At 43.2% G+C, this 26,289-nt stretch overlaps 1 pseudogene; it reads right to left on the bottom strand.

The window, feature by feature from the left end:
* Positions 1-2,877: 2,877 nt before the first annotated feature.
* Positions 2,878-19,351, bottom strand: LOC141970434 (D-beta-hydroxybutyrate dehydrogenase, mitochondrial-like; annotated as a pseudogene).
* Positions 19,352-26,289: the final 6,938 nt, after the last annotated feature.

Here is a 26,289-nt window from a genome sequence, read left to right as displayed (position 1 = left end):
AAAGCCAATGCTCACTCATTCTGCCAATTAACATGCACTCTTAGGAATAAGCCCTTGCACAGAAGAGAAAATCCATGAAATAACTGATATAAGTGCTTAGTAAGAAAGCCCAATGGCTGGAATTTACCTCCTGGCCAAACCTCTGAAAAATCCATGTGTTTACACAGCTAGTAGAGTGCTCCATAACCCACGGTGGTATCATGTCTGCTTACGTACTTTATTAGATCCCTGACACTGTGTCCCTGGAGAATAGACTTGGGAGGCGTCTCTTTTGTGGTGGCTGTTTTCAAGGGAAAATGAAATTTTTCCTAAACTGTCAGCAGGGCTTATAATTGACGAGTAGTAACAAAAGCTAATGACTTCTGCCAAGAAGTTCTCTGCCAAATGCAATCTGAGGTGAATGCTGTCAAGCAATCCCAGGAACGTGTCTGCAGCAGGTTAGCCAGGTATTGGGAGAGGAGTATTTTAGATTTAAGAGTAGTGTCAATAGAGTTTTGGGTTTTTTTCTCTTTTATGTATTTGTCGCCTAAGACACTGTAACTGTTGCTTATTCTAAATGTTGTAAGTACAGGCTGCTTCTCTGTTTCTGCACTTTAATTTGGCTGGAGGTAGAGGTGATTTCAGGGTTGCTGGGTAAGAGGGAGGCACTTCTCACACAACGATGTGGCAAAGTAACAAAAGGGATGGTGGGGCAGCCCAGCAGCTGCGCACTTCCCAGGATCTGCTCCCCCAGTACCACGTGAGCCAGGATGAGGGCTGGGATCCCTAGAGTTGGGGGAGCTGTCTAGTGACACATAGGTGGGCAGGAGTTTGGCTGAAGAGCCAACAGCTCTGGGGGTCCCTGGAGTTCGTCACTGACTTGGTTAGCAATGTTTGTTCACTAAAAGGTTCTCTTACCAATCCCACAACTTCTGTACCCTATAAAACCTATGGAGGAGGGAGCACTGCACCTCCTTCATCATCATTTCTTATGAAGGCCTCTTTCCTATTAAACCCAGGGACTTTGAAATCATTCCTGCTATTATTTTTTTTAAGGTTTACTTGTCAAATGCTGTGCCTTGGAGCCCATATAACTCAGTGGGAGGATTCCAGATGACTTTCAGTGGGAGTGCATCGGGCCTGTTAATAACTGAAGCTCTGACACTCTCTTGATTAATTCTTTATATGCAGATCACAATATTAAAAAGCTGAGGAGGAAGATGAAACATAATAATTTTGTAGCTATTTTTCAGTTAGCTTCCATGCTGACATGTTAGACAGCAATTGAAAATACAAACTGCCTTCATCTGTCCCATCTGTTCTCATCCGGCCTGCCGCTGCATCCCATATGAGATACTACACACTGCAAGTTCTTAGTTTTCAAGGACAAGGAATAAATGTTCTGGAGCATTGCTCATCTGATGTTACATGAGGCAACTGAAATATTGATCACATGCTTCACCACACACACAGCCAGTAAAGGAGGAATTTTCAGTTGAAAGTATTTCATGTTGTCAGTATCTGGGAGGCAGCTCTTCTGGTGGTCCTGGCTCTCGGCAACAACTTAACTGCTGTAGCTTTTAGAAATGCAAACAGAAGGGAGACCATGCAATGGAAAGCAGCATTGTCTCTGAGGCAGAGAGAAAAGTGTATATCCTGGGCCTGATGGAGAAACATCTGGGTTTCAAAGCTGCTCAGTCCCTACTTACTGTAAGGAAGTGTAATCTGCGCAAAGAATGGCTAAGAATATGAATGCAATTCTTCCAAAGCAATGTAAGGCTGCTGAAATCCCTGAGGTCAAGCAGGTGAAATTCCTATACAAGAAATCAATTTGTTCAGTTGGAATAAGCCTTGTTCCTATTCCCTTGCTTGGCCTTCCTCAGTTATGGTTAAATCAGGAGAGTGGATGATAATAATCCGATAATCTTGCTGTTGATGGGCAGGGGAACAGATGGGAGCCCTGGCTTGTCCTCTTACCAGTGCCAGCTCCAGGGACAGGTCCAGCTTTTGGGAAGAGAAGATGTTCCACAATCTAAAAAAGGTGCATTAAGATGGCTGTTCCCTTGCTGAGTGTATTGGGAGAGGACCTGGAATAGTCAGTCTGTTTGCTCATCTCACATATGTTTCTGATTCAGGCTGCCCAATTACACACCAAAAGAGAAAGTAATCCTTTCTGATTAAATGCATTAGGAAAGACTTCCCAGGTATACGATGCAATTTCTGGTTCAAGACCAAGAAGTTAACTAGGTCAATTTATACCAGTCTTCGGTTTGATATGGGAGACCTGGCATGGGGGAGGCTGATGCTCCATGCTGCTGTCCTGTATCTACCAGTGTCACCACAGTTGATCCCAGGTATTCTGGGATCTTTTGGTCCCAGAGTTCTTGGATTTTGTGCCATGCCACAACCAGCCAAATTTAAAACTGTGTATATGTAAACCAGCAATCCTTTCCACAACGGTTAGTAGGAGACTGCTAATGAAGACACTGTGTTCAATTAATCTTGTAGAATCACAGTATGGTTTGGGTTGGAAGGGATCTTAAAGATCATCTAGTTTCAAGCCCCTTGCCAGGAGTAGGGACACCTTCCACTAGAAGGTGTTACTATATGTTACTGAAGTTTTCCTGTTGATGTTAATAGATACTTTTTTCATTGGACCTTGTTCCCGGTAATAGTAACAAAAACAGAGCTCCAGGCTGCATATGTTCTAAGCTACAGGTTGCTACTGCACACTGGTATCTGTCACCTTGGTGTTTAGAGCTTCAACTATAGGTTAACACATCGATTAATCCAGACATTAGATAAAAGATAGAGTTTATTTAGGATTGAATACTCATTTGCTACTTACTTTCCAAAGTCCAGGACATACTGGTGTTGTTACAATTTATCAACACCTGAAAAAGTGCTGAACTGTAGTCAGACAAGACACTGCTTCCATATTAAAATTTTGTTATTCAACTCTTCCTAACTTTCTATAGCCACTTAACTCCATTCAAAGTATTTCAAGGTCTATTGCTCATTCCTAACTTTTCCATTAGCCTCTTCCCATCATCCCTAATAAATTACTACTCAGGTTCCTACAAATAAGGTATTTTCATCTCTGCTGTAATTATTTCAGGTGTGCAGTTGCCCTGTGGGATATGCTGTTTTGTCTCCATCATGTCTCTAACACGGTAATTTGGTATTTCTGGGGGCATTAGATTGAGCCCTGGCTTTCACAGCTTAAAAAAACACCTGGCTTGAGTCACTAAACAGTACCAACTTTGCTGCACAAGTTTTACTTTGCTCAGAGCATAAAACAAAACAGAATCCATCACAACAGTTGGGAATAAAGCACACACAAACAGCTTCGCTACCATGTAATGTGCCTTGGGTGCAGGATACATTAAGGCATCTACCATAGCATCTACAACCTCACTGCCATTAGTGCTTCCTTCGCCGAGTATGCTGTTGAAAAAGTTTGCCTGCTCTTCAACATACTCCTGATTGTAATCTGCCTTTATCCTCGTCTCTGAGTTCATTCCAAATCTCTTCCGCACTGACTGGTGGCTGAATTTTTGTAGAGCGTGCATAATTTCCTGGCTGAATAATACAGACCTAAAAGCAAGACGTAAAACTTATCAAAATACAATCAGTCATTCTGAATTCAATTAAATACTATAGTCAGTAAAACAGATCAAAAGCTTTCTGCAAACAGATTTCTTCCAGAAAATACTGCTTTGTTGAAATTTTAACCTTGAAAACTTGACTGAAATAAAATACATTCCCATGAAATGTTTAAGATTGCAGAGGTGCTTTATTCTGACTTCCTCATTTCGCTCTGATGATAATATTCATTTTGACTACTCAGCATATCTTCACAGAATGCAATAGTGCATCTTTGATTTTTATAGAATGCTTAATGATATAAATGTTTTGACAGTACTGAGACAAAGTGCTTCAGTATGACTTTGATGTCTCCAAAGTGGAATACTTTGGATTTTTCACTCAGTGGCAAATCTTACAATTGGTAATTTTTTGCCCCAATTTGGGAGAAAAGGAGGACGTCAAAGAAAATTATAAGGTCCTTGGGAAAGAAATGCTGTTTTCCCCAAGTAGGTTTAATTAAAAGGAAAACAAGTATTGTTAGCCAAGTACAGAGGGGGACCAAAAGTCCTGGCCTAGCTCTCACTGAGTCATTAGCAAATTTCCATAGATTTCGAGGCATGCAGATTTAAACTGAAAGCACAGAAATCCTTTGCTGCTCTGCCTGTTTTCTTTGCATGTGTTGCTGTTCTGAGGCTTCTGGGGGATTTCAGAGCAGGCTCAGTACTCACAGTATGCACGCTTCTCCTCAGTTATCAGCAGCCTTGTTAAAACTATTTGTAGATATGCAACATTAAAAACTCCGTGGCATTTAACTGACCTGAATTCTAAAGACTAGAACACAAGGGAGGCAAAACAGTGCTGAGTTCTGTAAGAGACTTGGGGATCTGGCAGGCGTTCTCTGGAAAATCTGTGGTAATATAAAGCTTTAATGTCTCCAATCTGCCACCCATCCCATCTACCAGTGGCTTCCACCTGTGTGCCGGTGCAGGCACGTGCCTGCGCTCGGCTGGCAGCCATTGGCGCACTGCACATCAGAGGGGTTGAGATGCAGGTGCTGTATGTAGGGAGCTGGAAGGGATGTGGGTGAGCTCCAGCAGAGAGGCAGCATGCATCACTGCAGGCATCTTATGCTGCCTCAGGTAGGTTTGTCACTGGGCATCTTCAGGAGCCCTCCCCTTGGGTGCTTGTAGTGCTAGGGCCTGAATAATAGGCCCTGAAATAAAGCTGACCTCAGATGAACCTCACAACCAAACATCCATTATTAGTATCTGCTAATTAGTAAAATATGTATTACCATTAGCGTTTATTATTCGTACCTGATCATTAACAAAATATGTATGCTCATTACTGAAAGATGTAGCTTAGACAAAACATAGTCAGTAGTGAAGATGAAATGTCCTGAGAATGTATCCAACTTTCCTTGTATGGCCTTGTTCAAGGCTGAGAAACCAGGTGTCTGGTCTTGCTGGAAACTTTGTGGGAACAGAAGCAAGTAGACAAAGAGATTCCCTTGGTTCCATTTAGCCTCGTTCAAGGCCGAGAACCCAAGTGTTTGGCCTTGTTAGAAACTACCTTGGTTTTCCCCACAAGTCCTGGCCAGGCTTTGGGTGGAATCCAACAGGAGGATGAAACCTGCTGTTTCCACTCAAAAAAAATGTGCAAGTCATTTTGACTTGCTGATTTTTGGTACATAAGGCTGGACCCGCTCACAGTGACTTTGGATGACTCACCTACGCGTCACGTAGGACTTATCACTTGTTGGGAAAGGCTCTCCAGATCCTCACTGCAACCAGGGCTCCCAGCGACTGTGGGTCTGGGTGTTGGTAGCATATGGAAGTTGTGATGGATCTTTGTTAATCACTTATTCTCCCCATCGTGTAGTAATGATTAGGTGCATTGCCTTGCTTGTTCTTATTTTCTATAATTAATGGTATGTAGTAATAATTAAGTGTACTACTCTGTATTTTTATTATTGCTTATCTTCTGTATTACTTGGTTATATCCTTTAATTAATAACAGTGAGATTACTCTTTTCACTCTGGTATCTGAGTTTAATTGGCATCCTTGATCAGTAAAACAGCACTGTTTTCAAAAGTGTTCACTATTAGCCAAACTAATGCCAATAGTAAGCTTCCCACATTTCTTTTAAACAAAGGGGCTTTGAAAACTTCATGTTTTGCAGTTTTTTGGACTTGGGTAGGAGAGAGCATTTTTTTTTTCCTCCCTTCCTTGATTTTCCATAGTCTTTCTAATGGAAGACACATACTTTGTTTCCTGTATGCAGCCAGCTTGCCTGGCCAGAGTTCAGTGGGACAGAGCCATAGCTCCATCTGTTCCTTGCCATCTCTGGGCAACTTTCTCCTGAAAGGACCGAGGGAATGACAGAGCAGGGGAGGGGAGCACAGAGAAGAGGGACTGTGTATTCTTCAGGCTCTCTGCAGGGTAGGTTCTCAGGCACATGCCAGCCAGTGTCTTGCATACAGTGAGAAACAGAAAAATACCTCTCGTAGATATTCCAGAAATGTTTGTCAGCCTGGCTTACCGTACTGTGTGCTGGGGCTATTCTTGGGGTAGGGGATCTTTAAAAATCCCAAACCGACCAAAGTAGCTAACCTGTTAAACTAAGCTCCTCCATGCATTTGAGATTATCCTCAGCTAATTGGCTGAAATCCTCATCATGCTGTGTGGGATCAGGATGTGTAAAATCACTTGCATTTTATAGCATTTTATATTTATCTGAGAGGGGTAGTTAATAGATATGCAGCTGTAATTTCTTCCAACACAAAACTTATGAACAATGCTGTAAATCTGTGTATGTAAAGAGTACACCAATGTAAATCCTCTAAGGAAGACTTTCAGTGTTTGAGAAGAGTGTTTAAGCAGTGGAGTGACTCCAAGGAAAAAGCCTAGCGAAGCTCCTTAAAAATGTAAGCTTCAGGTTTGACTATCAGTGTTGCTTAGACAGGGCACTAAAAGCATTCTTAAAGCCTCTTAGGTTAAGGGAATAAAAACATGATTACTCTGCATGATACTGTCTCTTGCAGTGTAGCTGTTCCCAAAAAAAAGGAAGGAGCTTTTAAGAGCTGATATTGTGAGAGAAGAAAGAACCCCTCAGGTAGGTGACAAGCCTTCCTTCTCGCTGCACAAACTCAACATCTGGGCTCTTTTCTCCCACAGCCACCCCAGAGAAAGTTTTGGTTACTTGGTACCGTTACGAGCTCTTCACAGAGTGTGGCACTGGTCAGGCAGGCCTGTCTCAGAAAGTTTCTCCACTGCAGAGGATGTGGAGAAAGGGTGGAAGTTGCAGTGTTGGCACAAAGAGAAGACATGCTATCCCACAGCTTCTCAGAAATGCAAATATCACCCAGGTCAGCTGTTCTGGGTGATTTCCAGATGACTGATCAGCCACAAAGAAACCACCTCTTTCCAATGGGAAGTCGCACCCATGGATTCAGCTCTGATCTTCACCTTTGTCATTTGGATGCGTAGAGCTGACTTTGCACAAGATTAGATACTATTTTGCATGCTCTTGTTCTTGTTCCCTTAGCCAAAATTTCCGCCCCCACACTGTTGTCTGGTATTCTTTGTGCAAGTTGCTTGCTTCTTTCCCCACTCAAAGATGCATTTCAGCTCTGTAGGAAGTTTCTGGAGTGAAACATCTCTCTTTCTCATAAAGAAATCAATGTTAGAAATAGCAGGGAGTTTCACACAACAGCTACTTGTTACATCACTTACCCAGACACCAAACTTCTTCATTTCCAGTCTTAGAGCATCACAAAATTTTTCAATAGCTGCCTTTGTCATAGAATAAATGTCATTTCCCGAGAAAAATAGGCAATAATGCTGCACATGAAAACAATACATCCTGCAGAGAAAAGAGTGCAAATAATGTAACTTCAATCTCAGTCTTTAACATAGAATTGATTGACCTGAATCTTATGAACTACTAATAACGTGGTATTTAGCATGATGCTGTTTTAATACACAGTATGCCAAAGCTGGGCTGTGTAAGTGCAGTCCAGGCACAGAAGTGCACTCGGCTCTGTTAAGCAGAGAACTTCACACAAAAATCTTTCTTTCATCTGGCAACAGATGCTGGACTAGACAAAGCGTAACACGTTCCCAACGTGCTGCTTATTCCTTTTGAGTCTGAGGCAGGATGAAAGAGATGGAAACGAAAGTAGTCCCCTAAAAACTTTAGACTGAAAAACAGTAATAGAAGACAATGCTAGTAATAGCAGAAGGACTACAGAAGACAAGAGCAGATTATTTTCCCTGCACTGGCTGTATGACTACTAATACCATTTTTACTGCACTAATGATGTCTCTGCACTAAGACCTGGCTTACAGCTGTGCAGGTAAAGTCAAAATCAGACTGTTCTGTGACAAGCTTCACCAGAGAAAGGTGACTTGACAAAATGTGTGCAGCCTTACACCACCTTGCTTGTAATTTCCGTGATCTTTGCTGCTTTTTTCCCCTTTGTAACTCTTGCCAAGTGCAGGCATGCCTTAAATAGCAGAGATTTCTGATTTGAGGCACTGGGCTGTGGTTCATTTCCATTGTTTACTTGTAAATTTCTATCACATAGTAAGAAATGTGTGCATGTGGATATATAAATACCAGAGGCAAAAGAGAAGACGGTCTCGTTGCTACCAATACAGAGAACATAGTTGTACCCCTATTGCTGCCACAGACGCAGGTAACGTCTGGGGCCCAGATCGGACCAAGTGGTATAGACTTGTAGGATATCAAAAGGGTATCATGGAAATACAGTGAAATCTGTCATTCTGAATTAGGCCCCCCTGCCTTCCTACACAGTGTCTGGAATAAATCTTATATACAATAACAGGAGAACAACTACCAGCTTGCTGATCAAGATGCTACATCGGCTGGCCTAGCCACCTAGAAAAGTTATGGGGAAATGTTGTTCCTCTCAGAGTAGGATGCTTAAATTCGAGGCTGGAGGGAAATACCTCCCTTTCTAAGTATTAATAATCTTCAAGTTTTTCTTGGAACAGCTGTTCATCCTAAAATGGCAGTAAGCCCCTTCCTTCAGAACACAGCTACTGGGTAAGTGATGGTAAGATGAGCTCTGCCTCCTTTAGCCAGTGGGTGATATGGGGCACACCCCCAGGATTTGGGACACATCATTTAACTTCTCTCTTTGCCTAACATAACTGAAGCCCAGCTTTCTCAGGAGAATGCGCTAACATCCATAATTCAAGCTTTTCATTTGGAGAGGTCACTTGCTGCCCCCCAAAACATGAGCTCTAGCTATCCTGGCCGTTCCTGCAAGGAAGGAGACAGGAAACCTAGGATTCTTCTCAGAAGTGCTGTGGCTTCCTCTCCTACATAGATGGAACTTGAAAATAGGAATTCAGGCATTTAATAAAGGCAGCACTGACAGCCAGGAGTGAGATGCAGAGCATTCCTTTGAGTGAAGGTACTATGTATGTGCACGCATCCAGACCCAAACCTTCTAAAAGTTTATCCATGTGCTTAATATCATACACACAATTAGTCTGTTTCGCTTCAAAATAACGCTGTGCAATTCAGGAAGTCAAACAAATGCTTCTGGTGGATCAGTATCAGAGTTTTAGCAGTAAGTAGAACATCACAGGAAAAAAAGAATGTCTCCCTTTGTAATGGCCACATAACACACCCACTGGGTATATGCAATAGCACATTCTTTTACAAAAACACATCCAGCTTGCAGTATTTAAAGGTTTCTTTTTTCTTGCATCAGAATATCATAAACCAAAAGCAACTAGGCAGAAGGAAGCAGGGTATCCAAAAAGCAGATGCTTTTATCTTACCAACATTTTGTGTAACAGTGACATCTGGGGCTTCCAGATGAAACCTAGCCCTTACTGTGCTTGACACTGTATACACACAGAACAAATCCTCACCTTAAAGAGCTTACAACTTCAATAGACAAGCTAAGCAAAAGGAAGAGAAAGGAAAAGGGTATCTTTGTTTCTGAGATACAAAAAGGGAGCAAACTGCAAAGCCACTGAGACATGCTGCAATGCTGCAGAGGGCTACTTGAACCATTTCTTCTCAGGAGAAAGGATAAAGCCCACGCATACGGAGGTCCATGCAGACTGTTTCACATACTTGGAAGTTTCCTGCCCAAGGTCATAGAGAGGATCTTGCTACGCCTGGAACTGGAAGGTGGATGTCTCCAGTTCACCTCTGTAGGGTCATCCTTCCTCTCCTAATTGCCAAACAGTAAAACAGTAAAGCCTAAATAATAAAGTTAAGCAAGAGTTTATTGGATCTTTGTGTTTTCTGATTGTCAGTGCTCACAAAGTCTTGCCTGGGCTTAATGATCTATTGTAAGCATTTTTTCTCTCTTTTTTTTGAGTCAAACAATGCAATAATTCATTATTTGTAAAGACCTTTTCTATGTATTGTAAAGACAGAATCTTTAAGAGTATTTTTTCCCCTTACAACTTCACCCTCTTTTCAGGATCAAGTTGCTCTTTCAGGCCACACAGGAGGTGGCTGTCATTTCAGTTCAATGAGAGACAATTAAAGCTTCTTTTATAGATGCTGCTTTACACTGTTTATGGTAAGCTAATTATTCTACAACTCTAAATAATGGTGGATTAGCATTACCCTTGTATTTCCTTAGAAGTGGAAGAAATGCCAGTGTTGTCCTGATGCTCCCAAGGAGATTCACATCTGCATTTTTTTCATGTTTCTCCATAGACAGCCACCCAGTCTCGCCAAATGTTGATATTCCTGCATTGTTGACAAGCCCCCAGAAACCTGTGGAAGAGAAATGTCTCAACAAGCATTTTTCACTGCAAAACCACCACCATTAGGCAACAAAACACCACCATTGATTTGAACCCTTGGAAACAACTTTTCAATTGTGTTATCTTTTTGTCCTTTCTACTTGTAAGTGCAGGCATGTTTTGTTTAATGAAGAAATGGAATTGTGGCTATTATCTGGGCTATCTAAGTTTCAGTGCTATTTAATCACTCACTTTATAGTCGTCTTAAGTTATTTATGAATAACATGATCTGGGAGACTACATCTTACTGCCAGTGTGGTGTACCATTTTACTCCTTTAATCCCACTGTGTGCTATGAGCAGCTCTGTGAAAATTATATTAAGCAGTCTAAAGGCTAATATTTTCAAAGTTCCTGACTAATTTAGGAACCTAAGTCTTGACTCCTTTGACAGGATTTTGAGCTTCAATTCCTCCTGAAATCAGCCAGAATCAGGTACATGGGGTGTAGCATTGGGTAAAGTAGCCAAGTAAGATCCCTGGCTACAGTATTTTTTTAGATTTTGTACTCTTGAACAACTCTATTCCCCAAATAACAACAGGTTTGGCTGCTAAAAAGCCCAGCCCCCTGAAATGCAGGAATATTCCAGTGTTTACAAGCACAAATTTATCAACAGCAAAGCTTGTTCTGACACAACCCTCTGCCAGAAAGTGGAAGCCCTTTAGCCCAAAGCCACAGAACACTTGGTGTGAGCACTGTGCAGCGCTAGTAACCTCAGTTGTTGGAAATGCCTTTCCACTGAAGAGTAGAGCGCTTGCAGTTTGGAGCTGACATGCTGACTGAACGCTAATTAAGCCATGCTCACTTGTTCTTGCATTCAGAGCACGTATCTGTAGATGTACGGAAAAGCAGTGAGTGATATGGTGTGTTTGAAAACATTCTCATTTCTGTCCTCAAATCCTGACTGAGGGTATTTCTAGGGTGACCAGTGGTGTAACTAAGAAGTACATAGAGTAGCCTGAACTTTTATTATGCACTTTTTTTAAGAGTTCTTGTACATGTCTGAGGCAAACGATTGTTTTGTCATGCCCTCTGCAGGATCTCCAGGCCTGGGTTTCTGGTGAGGCAGAGTGGGTAACAATGACTCTTTTCCTTCTTCTGGACACAGGGTCTGGGGCATGTGTGTGTGATGCCAACCCAGCTGTAGCCTGCTGTACCCATGGTGGCAAAGAAACTCTTGGGGAGCCTTTGGTTACCCTGGTGAAGGTGCTGTAGAAACCCTTGGGCTAAACTCTCTTCTTTCTGATCTTCTCTGACAAAGCTACTGCGATGATTTCATGGTGTCTTGGTCCTTCCAGAGCCTTGCCAAGAACTATTAATACAGGATTTCATTCACAATAGTTAAAGCCGAAACAGACAATTTTTAAAATTCATTTGCAAAGCAGAACTCTGTAAGCTTTCCTAACATATACACACTACTTGCATTACTAATTAAATTGGTGTTTAAACAGAAACAAAGTTCTTTCAGTGAATGTCTCATCTGCAGAACAAAACACTCAAATCCAGGAATTTACCACACAGAACTTAAATCTGTGCTCCAAAGAGAATAAATCCTTATTCAGCAGTCTATCACACAGCAATCTTTGACACTGGACCTCTCTTCTAACTTTAGATGCAGACTGACTGCTGTCCTAGTAATGCAGCAGTTTCCTGTGTACTCACCTTTTTTCCACTGCCCCAAATGTTAGTGGACAAGAGGAGCGGAAATGGACCAAAAAATTGGCCGCTGGAATCAGTCATCCTAGACTTCTTTCTTCCTTCTGCCCTGTTGGTTCAGGGCCTTTCCATAATTTTGTGGCTTTATTTTTCCTTTTTAAAATGGAACTAACCCTGTGGGACTGACCTCCTTATAAAATGCTTCCGGATCAATGGTCTGGAGTCCTCTGTAAAAGCTAATTACCAATATTTTTGTACTTGTACATGATCTGACCTACAGATGGACTGAGTAGCTGCATACCCCATCTGTTTCTGCTTAAGGCTGGAGGTCTCTGTACTCAGATTTGTTTTTACATAACCTAGCTCTAACACAACACAGACTAAAGCCTGGCATCATTATAAAAGCAGTTCCCTGAACTTCACAGCTTTACCTTTTCTAATTAAAAAAAACACAACATCATTTTGCTTCTGCCACTGCATGCTGCACAGCACAGCAAGAACACTTGCTTCACACACACCTGAATTCATTAGGGCTTCAGCAATACAGCCATTAAACTTCAGACAATTAATTTTCTTCCTCTAAACTGTGAAACACAGAATTTAGCTTGCAAGGCTTAAGTTTTCTCTCCAGCCATTTGCCTCATGGGCCTCGAAGACTCCAGGTGATTAGTGGTGAGGACAGCCTATGTGTATAAACAGGCAGAGTTCACAGAATAATGGCTCCTTCTTTCTGTGCAGTGGCCAAATCCAAAGTCAAGAGAAGAAAAATTGGCTTGAGTTAAACTGAAATGGACTTTTCTGAAGAGAAGATTAAGTAAAACGTAAAAAAAGATTTTGCTTAGTGTCAGGTCAAAAGATTTTGTTTGCCCTCAAGTGAAACATACTGTTTCTTAGAACATTTTGGTATTTCTGAACAGGAAATGTTCTGATACTTTCCACAATTTTTCCTGCCGCTTTGCTTAGTTGAATCAATTAGCAAAATTCTACCCAAATAACAAACACTTCATTATTTGTTATTGTGACATTTCCTTATGCCATTTTTTCAGAAAATTTCCTACCTCCTGAGAAACAACCTGCCCAGCTACCTACTTCAGGGTATCTGAATCGGCTTTGGTTTTCCTTTCCTGATACCTTTGTGGTAAAAATTAATGCTATATATGTGCACACAAAATACACTGTGTATTTACTTACACAAATGCAGCTCAGGTAACCTAAGAAATTTACTCTTAAGAAGGACAAGGCACAAGTAAGAATTGAACAGCTGAAGGAGAAAGACATTGCATTTCCTCAGTGTCCAATGCACAGACACATTAGGAAAAAGCAGCTGGTGTACGATCTGGGAGGGAAAAATTACTCAGACTGCCAAAACGGAACTTGGTCCCAGCACAGTTTAGGAAGAAAGGTGTTAGACTATGCTATAGCAGGCAGGAAATAAATAATCTGGAAAGCATAACTGGCCATCAAAGAGATTTTTGCTGATCTCTGTACTGGGAAAATGGATGCTGAGGACAAAAATTAAAAGATACAGCGAGGGATCTAAAGAATCACTTTAGGAAACCTAACTTAAGATTAGTGAGGCTTTCAGGAGAAGAACACTCACATAACCTCCCAGATAATTTCTACTTCAAGACATGTTGACCAAAAGGCACATATCCAAAGTCATTACTTAAGTCCAAAAGATGCCTGACGTTTTTCCAGAAACTCTTAAAAGTCCTCTTCCTATTCAAGTCAATCAAGCTGTGTGCGTCAAAACCTTTTGAAAATCGGGCCATTTCTATGTAGGTGCCTACACACAGATACCTGAATTTGGCCAGATTTTCTAAACTCAAACATGTATTCTTGGTATCATTGATCTTTGGAGTTTCTCATCTAAACCTGACAGGCTCTTTCGTGAAAGATTCCAATCCAATACTAAAGGAAACTAGCCAAAGGAAGGAGAGTGTGATTTGCCATATTCCTACCAAAAAGTGAAGAGGGGGACCAAACCAATGCGTCTGTGGCAATGCAGAGTGTCTGTGGTAGCAGAGCAGCTGAGACTCCTGAGTTTTACACATGTACATTCATGAGTCAACATCTTTTGCTTGAAATATTACACTGTGGTTGTCTTCATTGCAAGGATGAGTCTATCTATATAGGAAGTCTGGGCTAAAATATGGTATCATGGGCCTACTGGGTGGATTCCATGAAGAGAAAACCTTAATTATGTGGAGGAGAGTACTTGATAACCTTGGATTAGGCGGTAAGACTAAAATTAATATCCCTCCTTCCCAGCTAGCTACATGTCACCCACGCACAACAGGCAAGGAAAGGAAGAGAAATTCCTGGTTTAAACAGAAGAAAAACAGAAAAATACAGAGGTTTGCTGTAGAGCCTAAGAGAGTAGCAAGTCAAAGTCCTGGTCTACTTCATATTGGCTTTAATGTGCAAGTGTAATAAGTATCTTCTTTCTAAGCAAGAAAGGACTCTAAATATTTCAGAAAGACATCTTAATAGGTGCACAAGCCATAAAAACAGATAAAGAAAAAGGAAGGCATCAGAGCCAGCAGATTTATATGGAGGGACAGTTAGTTAACTCTGGAGAATGAGCTAGGTACCACGGAAATTGATTTGCCATCCTTTTCAGACTGACATAATTTCAGTCTAGAATAGAACAAATGTTTACAAGGAAACAAACTATGAAGTGGCAGAATGTCCAGCTAGGTCTGTTACCAGTAGTTTGGATTTCTACTCTTGCATAACAGAGAGAGAAGGTGGAGCTTGGGTTAGTTATCTCATGGTTACAGCATAATTAGAAGGTGTAGGGAGTACTGTGGTTTATTCCTGAGTTTTCATATATTTTTTGTACATTCTGTACTGAATAGTCTACTTAAAGCAGAAAGTCTGTTATCTTTTAGTCTTTTATAAGTCTGCTATCCCGGGCCCAGGAAAATGCCAGAGTACAGTATTCCTCCATGACTTCTCTTGCCACCAGCAACTGCTGAGTGAGGCTTCTTGGACTCATTCTCTCCAGAACCAGGAACTTCTCAGGCCTTCCCATGCAGTGAACTGAGTCAGCAGCAGAGTGTGACTCTTGAGTCCAGTGGAGCCCACAACTAGGTGGTTAGGTTTTTCTTTGGGACTCCAGGCAAAATATACAGGCTTTACAGTGTAGAACTGCAGCCTCTTCAACTTGAGCCCAGGTCTGAAGCAACTTAAATCTGCCGAAGAACAAGATTCAGGAGGCACTTGAACTCCCTGAGCCACTGTTCATTGCCAGCTTCTTGTCTGGAGAGTCCTCTGTTGTAGATGGTGCACTCTTCAGGAGAGAGACTCTCTTACTTTGTCTGTATATCAAATCTAGAACAAAAGTATGTGATCCTGGCTGGGATCAATAGGTTTTATGGAAATACAAGCAGAAACAAGCATTCTGCAAGTTTGAGAGGATGAAAATAGTGTATATAGACATAATAAACATAAGAAAACATGTATTTTCATCTAATACAATGAAAGATTTAAGATAAAGACAAAATTTTGGTTTATCAGTCAGATTAAGATGACCTGGAAGACAACATACCTGCCAATGTCTGACATTCAAAAAAGTCGTATTTGTCCAAGATGTACAGTCCATGGAAAGGATGATACTATAATCATAAAGAATAAATATTTAATATTTACCAGGATTTATTCTGAACTATTTAAACACAGCATGCAAAAAGCAATCGTTGTTTAGCTGCTCTCTCATTGTTTTGGTACATCTTCTGAGGTTTTAGTTTGGAATGCATAGCCTTTGGATACCTACCATTAAACCTGGAGATTGCTGAAGTGATTTCTTTTTGACCGTTTTTGGAATTATACAGGAGCAGTTTAGTGAGCTGAATTTCTATGTCCAGCATGCTGCTGTGACATATTTAAAATCTTTGGTACCTGAGTGAAAGTGATGGTAGTAAAAATGGCATAAAGCCCAGAGTGGGAACAAACGCCAACAAACGCCTAAAGATCCCCAGAGGTAGATGCCTCTTCTCAGTTTCTAGAGGGAGTTGCTGAGTAGAATCACCCAGTTCTGAGGGAGGAAGAGACAGAGACAGAGCTGTCCAACAGCACTTAGAAACTAAAAATTACATACTGAACACTGCCAGTAACTATTTTAAAGGTGGATGTTTTCACAGCTTTGAAGTAAAATAATCTATGTTCTACTATGACCTTTCAGCACAATCCACTGGATTACTACATCAGTTTGAATTGTTTGTGCAAAAACCAAAAGCTGATGTTTTTATCTGTCCAATGCTTATTTAAAAACAGCCTTCTGGTCTCACCACCTGCTCTTTGTTCTCCTTATTAATATGAGAGCTAACCTTCAGTTGAATTCAATTAAATTGAAACCGTTTTTATAAGTTAAAATACCAAAGAAAACAACACATCTGTTTTCAGAGGTGCCAAGAAGGAATACTCCTACTGAAGTCTTTTGCTTAAAGACTCTACATAAGTAGAGTATCCTCACAGTTTCTTTACATTTGAGATAAAAATACTTACTCCCCTGTATTTCATAAATTATGAAGAAGACTTGTGGCACTTACTTCACTAACATCAGACATTAAAATAACTCCTTTGTTCCTTTTTATTTAATAAACTTAGGAGGAAGATTACTTAATAACTGGGAGTTTCCCCAAATGGTGTATGTGTTACTTGGATCTATAAAATTCCTTTTTCTTCTCTGTCTTTGCTGAGTACCCTCAAAACGCTGCAGCAGAAGAGCTGACCAATAATAGATAAAGGCTTTCATAAAACGTGTGCTCTGCCTGTGCGTGTGCCCAGCCCCACGTTACAGGTGTAAAGGCCCAACTGACATCCCAGGAAAACCACTGCGCAGACGTTGTGTGTGCGCTGCATTTCAACACCAGCTGTGCTCGAGTGGCTTTCCTTGGCCCCTCCAGCAAGCCCCGATGTCTCAAGCATGATTTGCCTTGATCTGAAGTCGTGGGTCCACACGCTGATGAGCAGCAAGGACAGACAGGAAGTTAGTGCTGAACTGTGGACTCCAGAGTCTACACGACAGCATGAACACAACCATTGCATAAGATGCCAGAATTACAGCATCTATTATCTGTAACCCAGAGTTTTAGGGGACCTGGTCCCTAGCTAGCCCATAAGGGCTTTTGTGAGTCATCTGCGTTGTCTCTGCAGCTTGGGAAAGAGGCTGAGAGGGGAAGGCTCTGCCTCTTAATCAGATAAGGTCAAGATCAACCATAAATACACGTACTTAATGAGCAGCATCTATGCTTTTTCTTACTTCAATTCTCTTTTCATCCCCTTCCCAACATGCTAATGATGTAGGCAGGCGGAGGCCTTGCATTTCATTATCATTCTGCATGCTTTATTCTCCGCTTGTTTTCCCTCAGTGAGCAGGAATGGTTTGTCTGTAATTCTGACAGAATCTTACTTCTGAGCCCAGGTAAGCCTGCTCTGAGTCAAGTGTATTCCCCAGTGTTGCACTGGGTGACTCTCACCATGCAGCCCAAGTGGGAAAGGAGGTAACTGTGGCCCCATTACCTGCGCTATGTCAAGTGTTCTGAGGGGATAACCCAGGATTTAGGTTGTCTGCAAGCTAAAAATCTATACACCCAAGGGAATGGATAATTGACAGGTTTCCTTTTAAGTAACCCTTCCAGGGACTAGCTTGACAAATCTCCAGTTGTACCAAGAAGCGGCTGGTTTGGTACGGCGCAGCAGCTGCCCTTGTTGCATTTCCTTTCTTTATTCTCCCTTTCACAAATCATGCCCAGAAATTCATCACCTTCCCACCGCCTCCGACGTGTGCATGCTTGTTCTCCTCCACCTTCCTTGCGGCGTCCTCCTGTTGGATACCTTGAGGAGGGATCCTGGGGACCCCTGCACTGCGGGATCCCCTCTCCCGGCAGAAGGGTGACGCTTACCAGTGGAGCACTGACGGGAGCACCCACTTGCCCCCGTTGACATCTCTGGGTAGGCCCCAGTTTGTGTACTGCTTAGCCAAGCGCCAATGCACTTCTTAATAGAAAATACTGTTATCACTGACAGCAGAAATTGCAGCTGGCACCATAAGAGACAGTGCTCCCTAGCCACAAGCTGTTGTTACCCAAAAAGCAGATTCATGCCCTGCGTGCAATAAACCTATTGTAACACGCTCAGGAGAGAGATTGTATTTATTCAGGCCTGGATGCTCAGTGGACTTCTCCACAAATCAAGCACACCAACAGCAGGTTTTCACCCTCCTTTTATAGACAAAAATCAGACATTAGTGCTTTTCCAAACATGCCTGTCAGTTACTGATCAGTCAGTGATTAACATACAATTACAATACCTCTTACATAATGCTTCGACTACTACACATACTCAGGGGAAGGGGCTTAACCTGGGCAGGGGTCTTTTTGACCTGAGGGGGGATGCTTTCTAGTATTATAATGAAGGCAGTTCACTTTCAGGGCACTCAACAGTTAGTTTCATTGCCAAGATAAGGAATCCAACAGTCACTTTGCCAGGTTGTCAGATAACTCATCCTCAACACAATCCCTGATATTCCCTTTACAGTCCAGGGCGTTCTCCTTATTTCTAGGGCTTGGAGAGCAAAGCTTGGTTTTGATGAACTTCTTTTGCTCACCGTCTTGCTCGACCAAGCCTCAACTCCCCGTAACTGACCCCATAATTGTCCCCATAGGTGCCGTACCTAGAGCTACAACTACTAGCCATGGCTACTAGCAAATGCGAAGTGCAGCTCCCCGCCGAACCGCGGGACCGTTTTCGGGGCTCCGTGTCCGCCGATCCTGCCGGCCCAGGCCCGTCGGTGCCGGGGAGAGGCAAGCGGGTGCCTCCGGTGCTCTGGCCGGGCTCGCACCCCCGCGGCTGCCGCCGGTCCCACGGGCCGCCCCGCCGCGCCACGCCGCGCTCGCCTCACCTCGCCTCAGCTCAGCTCACCTCGGTCGGGCAGGTGACTGAGCACAGCTCCTTGGCGGCGAGCACGTCGCGGGCGCGGGTGACATCGAGCCGCAGGATGCGCAGGCGGCCGGGGCCTGGGCCTGGGCCTGGGCCTGAGCCTGGGCGTGGGCCTGAGCCTGGGCCTGGGCCCGGGCCGGGGCCGGGGCCGGGGCCGGCCGCAGCCTCCCGCTGCAGCCGCCGCGCCCCCTCACCGCCGGGGCAGAGGCAGCCGGCGAACACGGTGAAGCCGAGGCGGTGGAGGCGGAGCGCCAGCAGCTGCCCGAAGCCGCTGTCGCAGCCGGTGGTGAGCATGGCCCGGCCGGCCGGTTCCAGCAGCACCGCCCCGCGCCGCCACGGCCTCAGCAGCAGGAGGAGGAGGAGAGGGACCGCGGCCCACATGCTGCCCGCGCCGCCGCCGCGCCGCGTGGGCCGCAGGCAGGCAGGCTGGCAGGCAGCGCCCAGCCGCCATCCCCGCCCCCGGCAGCGGCAGCCGCAGGCACCGCCCTGGCCCCGTGGGTAGGGTATAGCTCACATGGGCTAGTAGCCATGGCTAGAAATTGTGCTAGTAGCTCTAGCTACCTATGGCGATAATTATGGGGTCAGTTACGGGGAGTTGAGGCTTGGTCGAGCAAGACGGTGAGCAAAAGAAGTTCATCAAAAACAAGCTTTGCTCTCCAAGCCCTAGAAATAAGGAGAACGCCCTGGACTGAATATCAGGGATTGTGTTGAGGATGAGTTATCTGACAACCTGGCAAAGTGACTGTTGGATTCCTTATCTTGGCAATGAAACTAACTGTTGAGTGCCCTGAAAGTGAACTGCCTTCATTATAATACTAGAAAGCATCCCCCCCCCAGGTCAAAAAGACCCCTGCCCAGGTTAAGCCCCTTCCCCTGAGCATGTGTAGTAGTAGAAGCATTATGTAAGAGGTATTGTAATTGTATGTTAATCACTGACTGATCAGTAACTGACAGGCATGTTTGGAAAAGCACTAATGTCTGATTTTTGTCTATAAAAGGAGGGTGAAAACCTGCTATTGGTGTGCTTGATTTGTGGAGAAGTCCACTGAGCACCCAGGCCTGCATAAATACCTCTCCTGAGCATGTTAAAATTCGTTTATTGCACTCCAGGCATGCATCTGCCTTTCAGATAACACCGCAGGCTGGTGGAGGTCTGGGGCCTAGCTCTGGCTGGTCCCCGGCCCCTCCGAGCAGCGGCGGGGAGGAGTGCCAGCATCCTGGTGAAGCCCGGGGCTTGGTACGGGTCTCTCTCCACCAGGGAGGGGGTCCTCTTTCACCCCGTGCTTCTTGTGGCTTGTTTGGAAAAGGATAGCGCAGGCTGTAAAGCATCATTCGGTGGCCCAGCAGCTGGAGCTGGGCGGTCAAAAGGGAGCTGGGTTGTGCCAAAACCCAGTGCTGAAGGTACCATGGAGAGTTTAAACTCTCCACTCACCTGGGTTTCACACACCCCCATCACTACAGACTGCCCACAGGGTATGAAATGAAAGCATCATGACTGTTTCTAGATCCATGAAACTGTGCTTTCTAATACAGCCGTGTTATTGTATTATAGTTGTTGTATGTAATGTTACAGCATTAAATTGATGTGGGTTCCTTATGGCCCCAGTCTGTGTCTGCTATGTTATATCAAGGGTGCCTATAAACACTCCTTGGTGGAGAAAAAGGTCTGTTTCTTGTAAGCTAAAAGGACAGTTTTACACTGCTGAACAAAGATCCCTGCAAGCTAAGATTACGGGAGAAATTTGATTAGGCAGTGTATTCTCTGCCCTTTCTTTCGTCTGAGAAACTCTCCAAGCAGCTGCTGGAAGGGATAGTATGTCATGTCTGCCTCCTGTGAGTAAAATGAAATGGTTGAAAGAACCAGATGCCTTTATTAATTGTGATTTAAAATTGGCTTGTGAAAAATACAAAGGGGCCGGAGTCATTCACTGACATATACACAGCAACAGAGGAAGCAGCAGGACTTAACACGCACTGTCCTAAATATTTGCCAAATTTGCGTCACTGTAGCTCCATGGTCAGCCTTGTTCACATGTAGTAGTTTGTCTTAAACAGGCCCTGTACCTGGTTGTGGCAGAGGGGCTTCAGAACTGGTGGCTCCCTGATGTCCATGCATCTCCAGAAATGGCCCTGGTCCCTGCAGTCAGCTGTGTTTCGTGTTTGCATGGGGATCCCTTTGAACCCGCAGAGTGTTCTGAATGACATTCTAAGGAGAAAGGGATTAGTTATTGTTTAAATCTCTTTTCCATGGGCCCAGGTACCCATGTCTTTTGTCGTCTGCCCATCTGTCTAGATTTGTTTTAGCTTTCAATTGGTCAGTGTTCTCTCTTCTGCACTACTCAGGTCTCCTGTAGTCATAGAATAATAGGATTTAAAGTATCGGGTGTCTTGGAAAAGGAGGTTATGCTTTGCTGCTGGGAGACACAGTAGGAAGTGGAATGGTTAAACCCAAAAGAGGATATCCAGACTCTCGTCCTCAGTAAGATTTGTTTGAGCACGCTCCATCACACTGGGAGATGCTGCACTTTTTTAGCCTTCAAAAGATCACTCTATCTTCTGCAACTACATGAGTCACAAAGCTTTGTCTTTGCATTTAAAAAATATTATGCAACCCTCAAAATTGTAAGAGTTGATAACAGCCTGTCCTCCAGCCAGCTTCCCTGTCTGGTTCCCTCTGGCATAAAAAGATAGGGAGGGTTTCCAGATTCACCTCCTCCATGCCTCCTACCCACCTCTCCTCCACGTCTGCCAGTCTCTACTCTCTCAGCTTTCGTGTCCCATTAACAGCACAGAGATCATAGGCAGTGACAAAACCATTCTCCCATAGAATAAAAGGTGACCCAACTAACCCCTGAATCTTATGCTGTCTCTATTCCAAATAAACTTCAGAAGATATTAAAAATGTGTCACACAAATGTGACATGCTCCCGTCTGAGAACAGGAGCAGTATGTTGTCAGAGCAACAGAATAATTTAGTCTGAAAGTTATGGATTAGAACTGTATCCCTCACAGTTAGAAACAACTTCATGACCACCTAGTCCAGTAAATGAGGCCACTTAGGTCTACAGCACAGAGTATTTCCAGTAGAATTTCTCTATTTGTTGGAATGACATTCTTCTGATTTATATTATTCTGTTCCTAACTCAAAAATATACATGTGTCTATACACACACCCATGCACTTGTATATGTGTTAATATTTATACTGAATTTATGTCTCTGTTTTTTGTAGTTTCTGAAATCCCCTTTTCATCTTTAGAACTAATTTTGATTAAAAACTCACTACATTTTTATCTCTGTCTTAATGTGTTCTACCTCTTCTGTAATTCAAGTCAGTTGTGGTTTACCTGTAGCAAGTTTAAGCGAAGGTCTGGATTTTGAGGAAGTAGATGAGGAAATGGAAGATGCTTAGAGGTTGGTACCCATGAGGTTCTGGACAAGTCTGCACCTAGAACATTCTTAGGAATCTTACACTCCTTCTGAGAGCCTTTCTGGGAATGGCAACCTGTGAAGCTTATGCTTAAGGTTTTCCTCTAGGTCACCCAATAAGTTTCTCAGTGTGAAAAACAAGTTGCTACAGTTCAAAACTGAAGAACAGGATTTTCAGAGGCATCACAATCTCTTCTTAGGTGATTAGATAAGCAGGTATGCTGCATTCCTGAGGACCACAGTGGCTGCAGTTCTTCCACACCTTGGAAAATCAGGTCATTTCCAGAAGTGCCAAACTATGAATTTAAGGTATTTAAGATTAGGCTCCTCTTAGAAAAAAGTACTGCTCAGATCTTACTAACTCTATTAGTTATTGCTTCAAAGCAAAATGGAAAAAATGATGCTGTAACCTTTTTGATGAGCAGGGAAGTGTTGCCACATTGTCCCTACCCTCAAAACAGAGTGCATTTCTAAAGGACTGTCAGTTTGTTCTCAGGCAGTGGCCAGAAAGGACCATGATAAAGGAGAACTGGGATGGGCTGTCCTCCTCTGGTGCACTCAGGATTTCCAGTTTGACTTCAGGGGAGAAATATCTGCTTTTTACCTGGTTCCTGAGGAGAGGGTCAGTGGCTGTGAGGAGCAGAGCTTGCTACAGGACATTTAATCACAGATCTTCGTCCAGCATAACTCTGGTAGAAATCAAGATACAAGGGAGGGGAGGAGGCAATGTAACTTTTCTCTGCCCTCTATCTCCTTTTTGCCTCTTCTTATGCTACTCACCTCTGTTTATTTTACCCATTCTCTTGCTCCTGTTCTCTCAGCCCCACACCCCTCTACTCCTCTTAGCAGTCTTATCGCAAACTGGAACTGTCTCAAAATTTACCATCTGTCATGCTCAGTGGTACCCACTCTCAGTAGTGGGTAGGAAGAGTAATGATATTTGATGTCTTACAGCTGCAAGTCTCCAGCATCACGTGGAAATCATTATTATTTTTATTTTCTGAAGGAAAGATGAAACGGATGTCTTTTCAGGTAACTGCAGAGCCATCCTTGGTTTTCCAGGAGTCACTTTTGGTGTGAGGTGTCTCTTTGCCAAAGCTTCAGAAAAATGGTGAGAATGTGACAGAGTGCCTCATAAAAGCTCCTAATAACCAAGCAAACCTAGGAAATTATAAACACGGAGCCCTATTTTATTTAATGTTCTTACGTTTTTGAAGCCAGTTTCATGTCTTCCAGGGTGCAGGATCAGGATTTCTGACCCACAGGAACCATGAACATGACTTTTCTCTTTGCCACCCGTTGTGTCTTGTCGGCTCAGACACCAGACCATTCAGCTTGCCTCTTGCTATTGTACAGTGAATGCCATAGCATGCTGCTGACCATAGCTAGGACTTTTTGATACTGGTACAGTGAAAATTATGCTTATCTAACAGAAAGAAACCTGAAACTCACCTTGACCAGCCCATCTGGATCGAAGTTTAGCAAAATACATTCCTGCCTTCTGATGCTAACATGCATTAGAACATTAGACACCACTTACTGCAACTACCCAAAAAAGCTGAAATGGGATCTGCTTCTTGCACGCAAGCATTTCACGACTGGAAAAACTGGCTTTCCAGGAAGAAAATTAAAACGGTGTATTTTTGGTGCAGTTAGACAGCCAGAGACATTTTGAACAGAAATGCTTGCAGTTTTTAGAGCTGGCAAGCTGTGCGTCCTAGTTCAGGACTCAGCCACTGAAAGCTCTGCTGTGGTATCAGAGGAAAGGAGCCAACTGAAGGCTGTCGTTGCATGTAATTAGACAGGAGCAGTTGCATGTGGGCTGTGCATGGGGAATATCAAGTCTTTGAAGACTAAGCAGGATGTTTCGTTCTGTATAATGTGATGAGCTGTATTGAAATCTTATTGCATATTTTTAAAAACCCTGAACTCAGTTGACAAAACAGATTTAGGATGCCACGTGTATCTCTCAGTGTGTCATAAAAGGGAGATGGCTTCCTTTTAAAGGGCAAGGCAGGAATATCTCTACCAGTGAAATATTTTCAATCATTTGTCACTGTGTACAATGTCCAGTCTATTCCAGAGATGAAGTCTTCCATTTGTCACAAGTTATTTCATTGAATCCCTAGGATTAAGCACTTTCTGATAGTATTGGAGTATTAGCAAACAAAGAAAGGGAGATGGGAGGGAAATTCTCTTAGAAGCGGGAAAATATGCCTTCTCCTCTAACCTGAAGTGACTGATCCTCTTTAAACTGGAACATCTCTGGCTCAGCGACAGATATGTCATGGTTCAGCTGGTGTATCCCTTGTGCATGGACAGTGTGGAAAGTGAAAAGACAGATTCACAGAATCATCTAGGTTGGAAAAGACCTTGAAGATCAGTCCAACCATTAATCTTACACTGACAGTTCCCAACTACACCATATCCCTACCCTATACCTTCCAGTTATTACATTCCAGAAACAAGCAAAACATTAAACACTGGTTTGATAGATTTCTAACTTGCAAGACAAATGTTGGGTGACTCTGACTTGAAAATGCTACTGCAGAATGACACAAAGGGAGTAAAAATGCTTAGACTGCTTCTCCACACAGACTAATACCCATTTCTGTCATGGAAGGGTTACTGCAGCATAGCAAATTGAGAGCTTCAAGTGGAGGTGGAGGATAAGGATGAGGGGAGATCAAGTTTCCTTCTCTTCCTGGTGACCAGAGCTAGAAAGTGCTCAAATCAAAGTGGTTTCCTCTAGCACATATTTTCACCTTAGTCATGCAGTGCAGACATAATAAGATTCATCATATAAACTGTTTTGAACTTGAGGGTTACTGAAAAAGAGGCACAACATTATGAGACTCGGATTTCTCTCTGGTTAAAAGTTAATTCAGTTTGAAAAAGAGCGTGTATCTGAACACAGTGTCTCTTTCTGAGCATCTCAGTGTGATGCAAAGCCCTTACACTGCTGGACTGTTGGGAAGTTCCAGTGGTGTCAGAGTAGATAAAGAACCAGTTCAATGGTGATAAATTGATCCAGCATAAGCATTAGGAATATTATAAAACAATTTTACCCAAGCCCTAAATATCCCACTCAGAATTTTGACTAATATTGTATAGTAAGTACCTGAAAAAGCAGAGGCACATTTACATTGATTTGACTGCAAATTCTCACAATGCAAGAGGTTGAAATGTGAATTCTGACTCAAGTTGCTATATCCTAAAAGATTGGTAAGAAAATACCAGGACCTTCTCTCCTTTCTGAGGGAGTAGCTTACCCCTGTGAGGACAGGGTGCTCTCATGAAAAGCACCAAAGTCCATTAGTAGTTTTTAAGCTGGCTCTGATTGTCTCACTTCTGGACTGGAGCCAAAATTTTCTGAAGTCAGTGCAAAGATTTCCGTTACTTTTGGATGCCCGATTGCACTCCATATTGATGCAATGACAGAACAGCAGTAGCCTGGAGCTCATATGGTGACATAGGCAGCAGGGGTTTAGCTTTTGTATAAGAAATATGCTGAGTTTGCTGTTTCTGACTTTAGTGTTCCACACCAGCACCTATAGATTTGCCTGTTGAAGCTGTTATTTTTATGGAAAATCCATCCCACCAACCACGTTACGAACTGAACAACTCCGTCATCTCTGCTCCTCTGTAATCTTCCAAAGCCAGGGACCTGAAGCTTTGCAGTTTGCTTAGATCAGCAGAGCAGTATATTGACAGTACCGTGTTATTTGAACTTGGGAGTTGTTATTTCCAGGAAAATGCATGTGCCAGACAATGCCCACGAGATGGCAGCCTGTGCAGTAGAAAAATGGGACTTGAGGGAGAAGAGGATTATCCCGTACATGTGCCACCTTCCCTCTGCAGCCAAAAGCAGCCTCTGCTCTGCAGCCCCAG

Source organism: Athene noctua, chromosome 1 (assembly GCF_965140245.1).
Source record: "Athene noctua chromosome 1, bAthNoc1.hap1.1, whole genome shotgun sequence".
Lineage (NCBI taxonomy): Eukaryota > Metazoa > Chordata > Aves > Strigiformes > Strigidae > Athene > Athene noctua.
The sequence above is the reverse complement of the archived record's forward strand: the minus strand, read 5'-3'. Positions and strand labels throughout refer to the sequence as shown.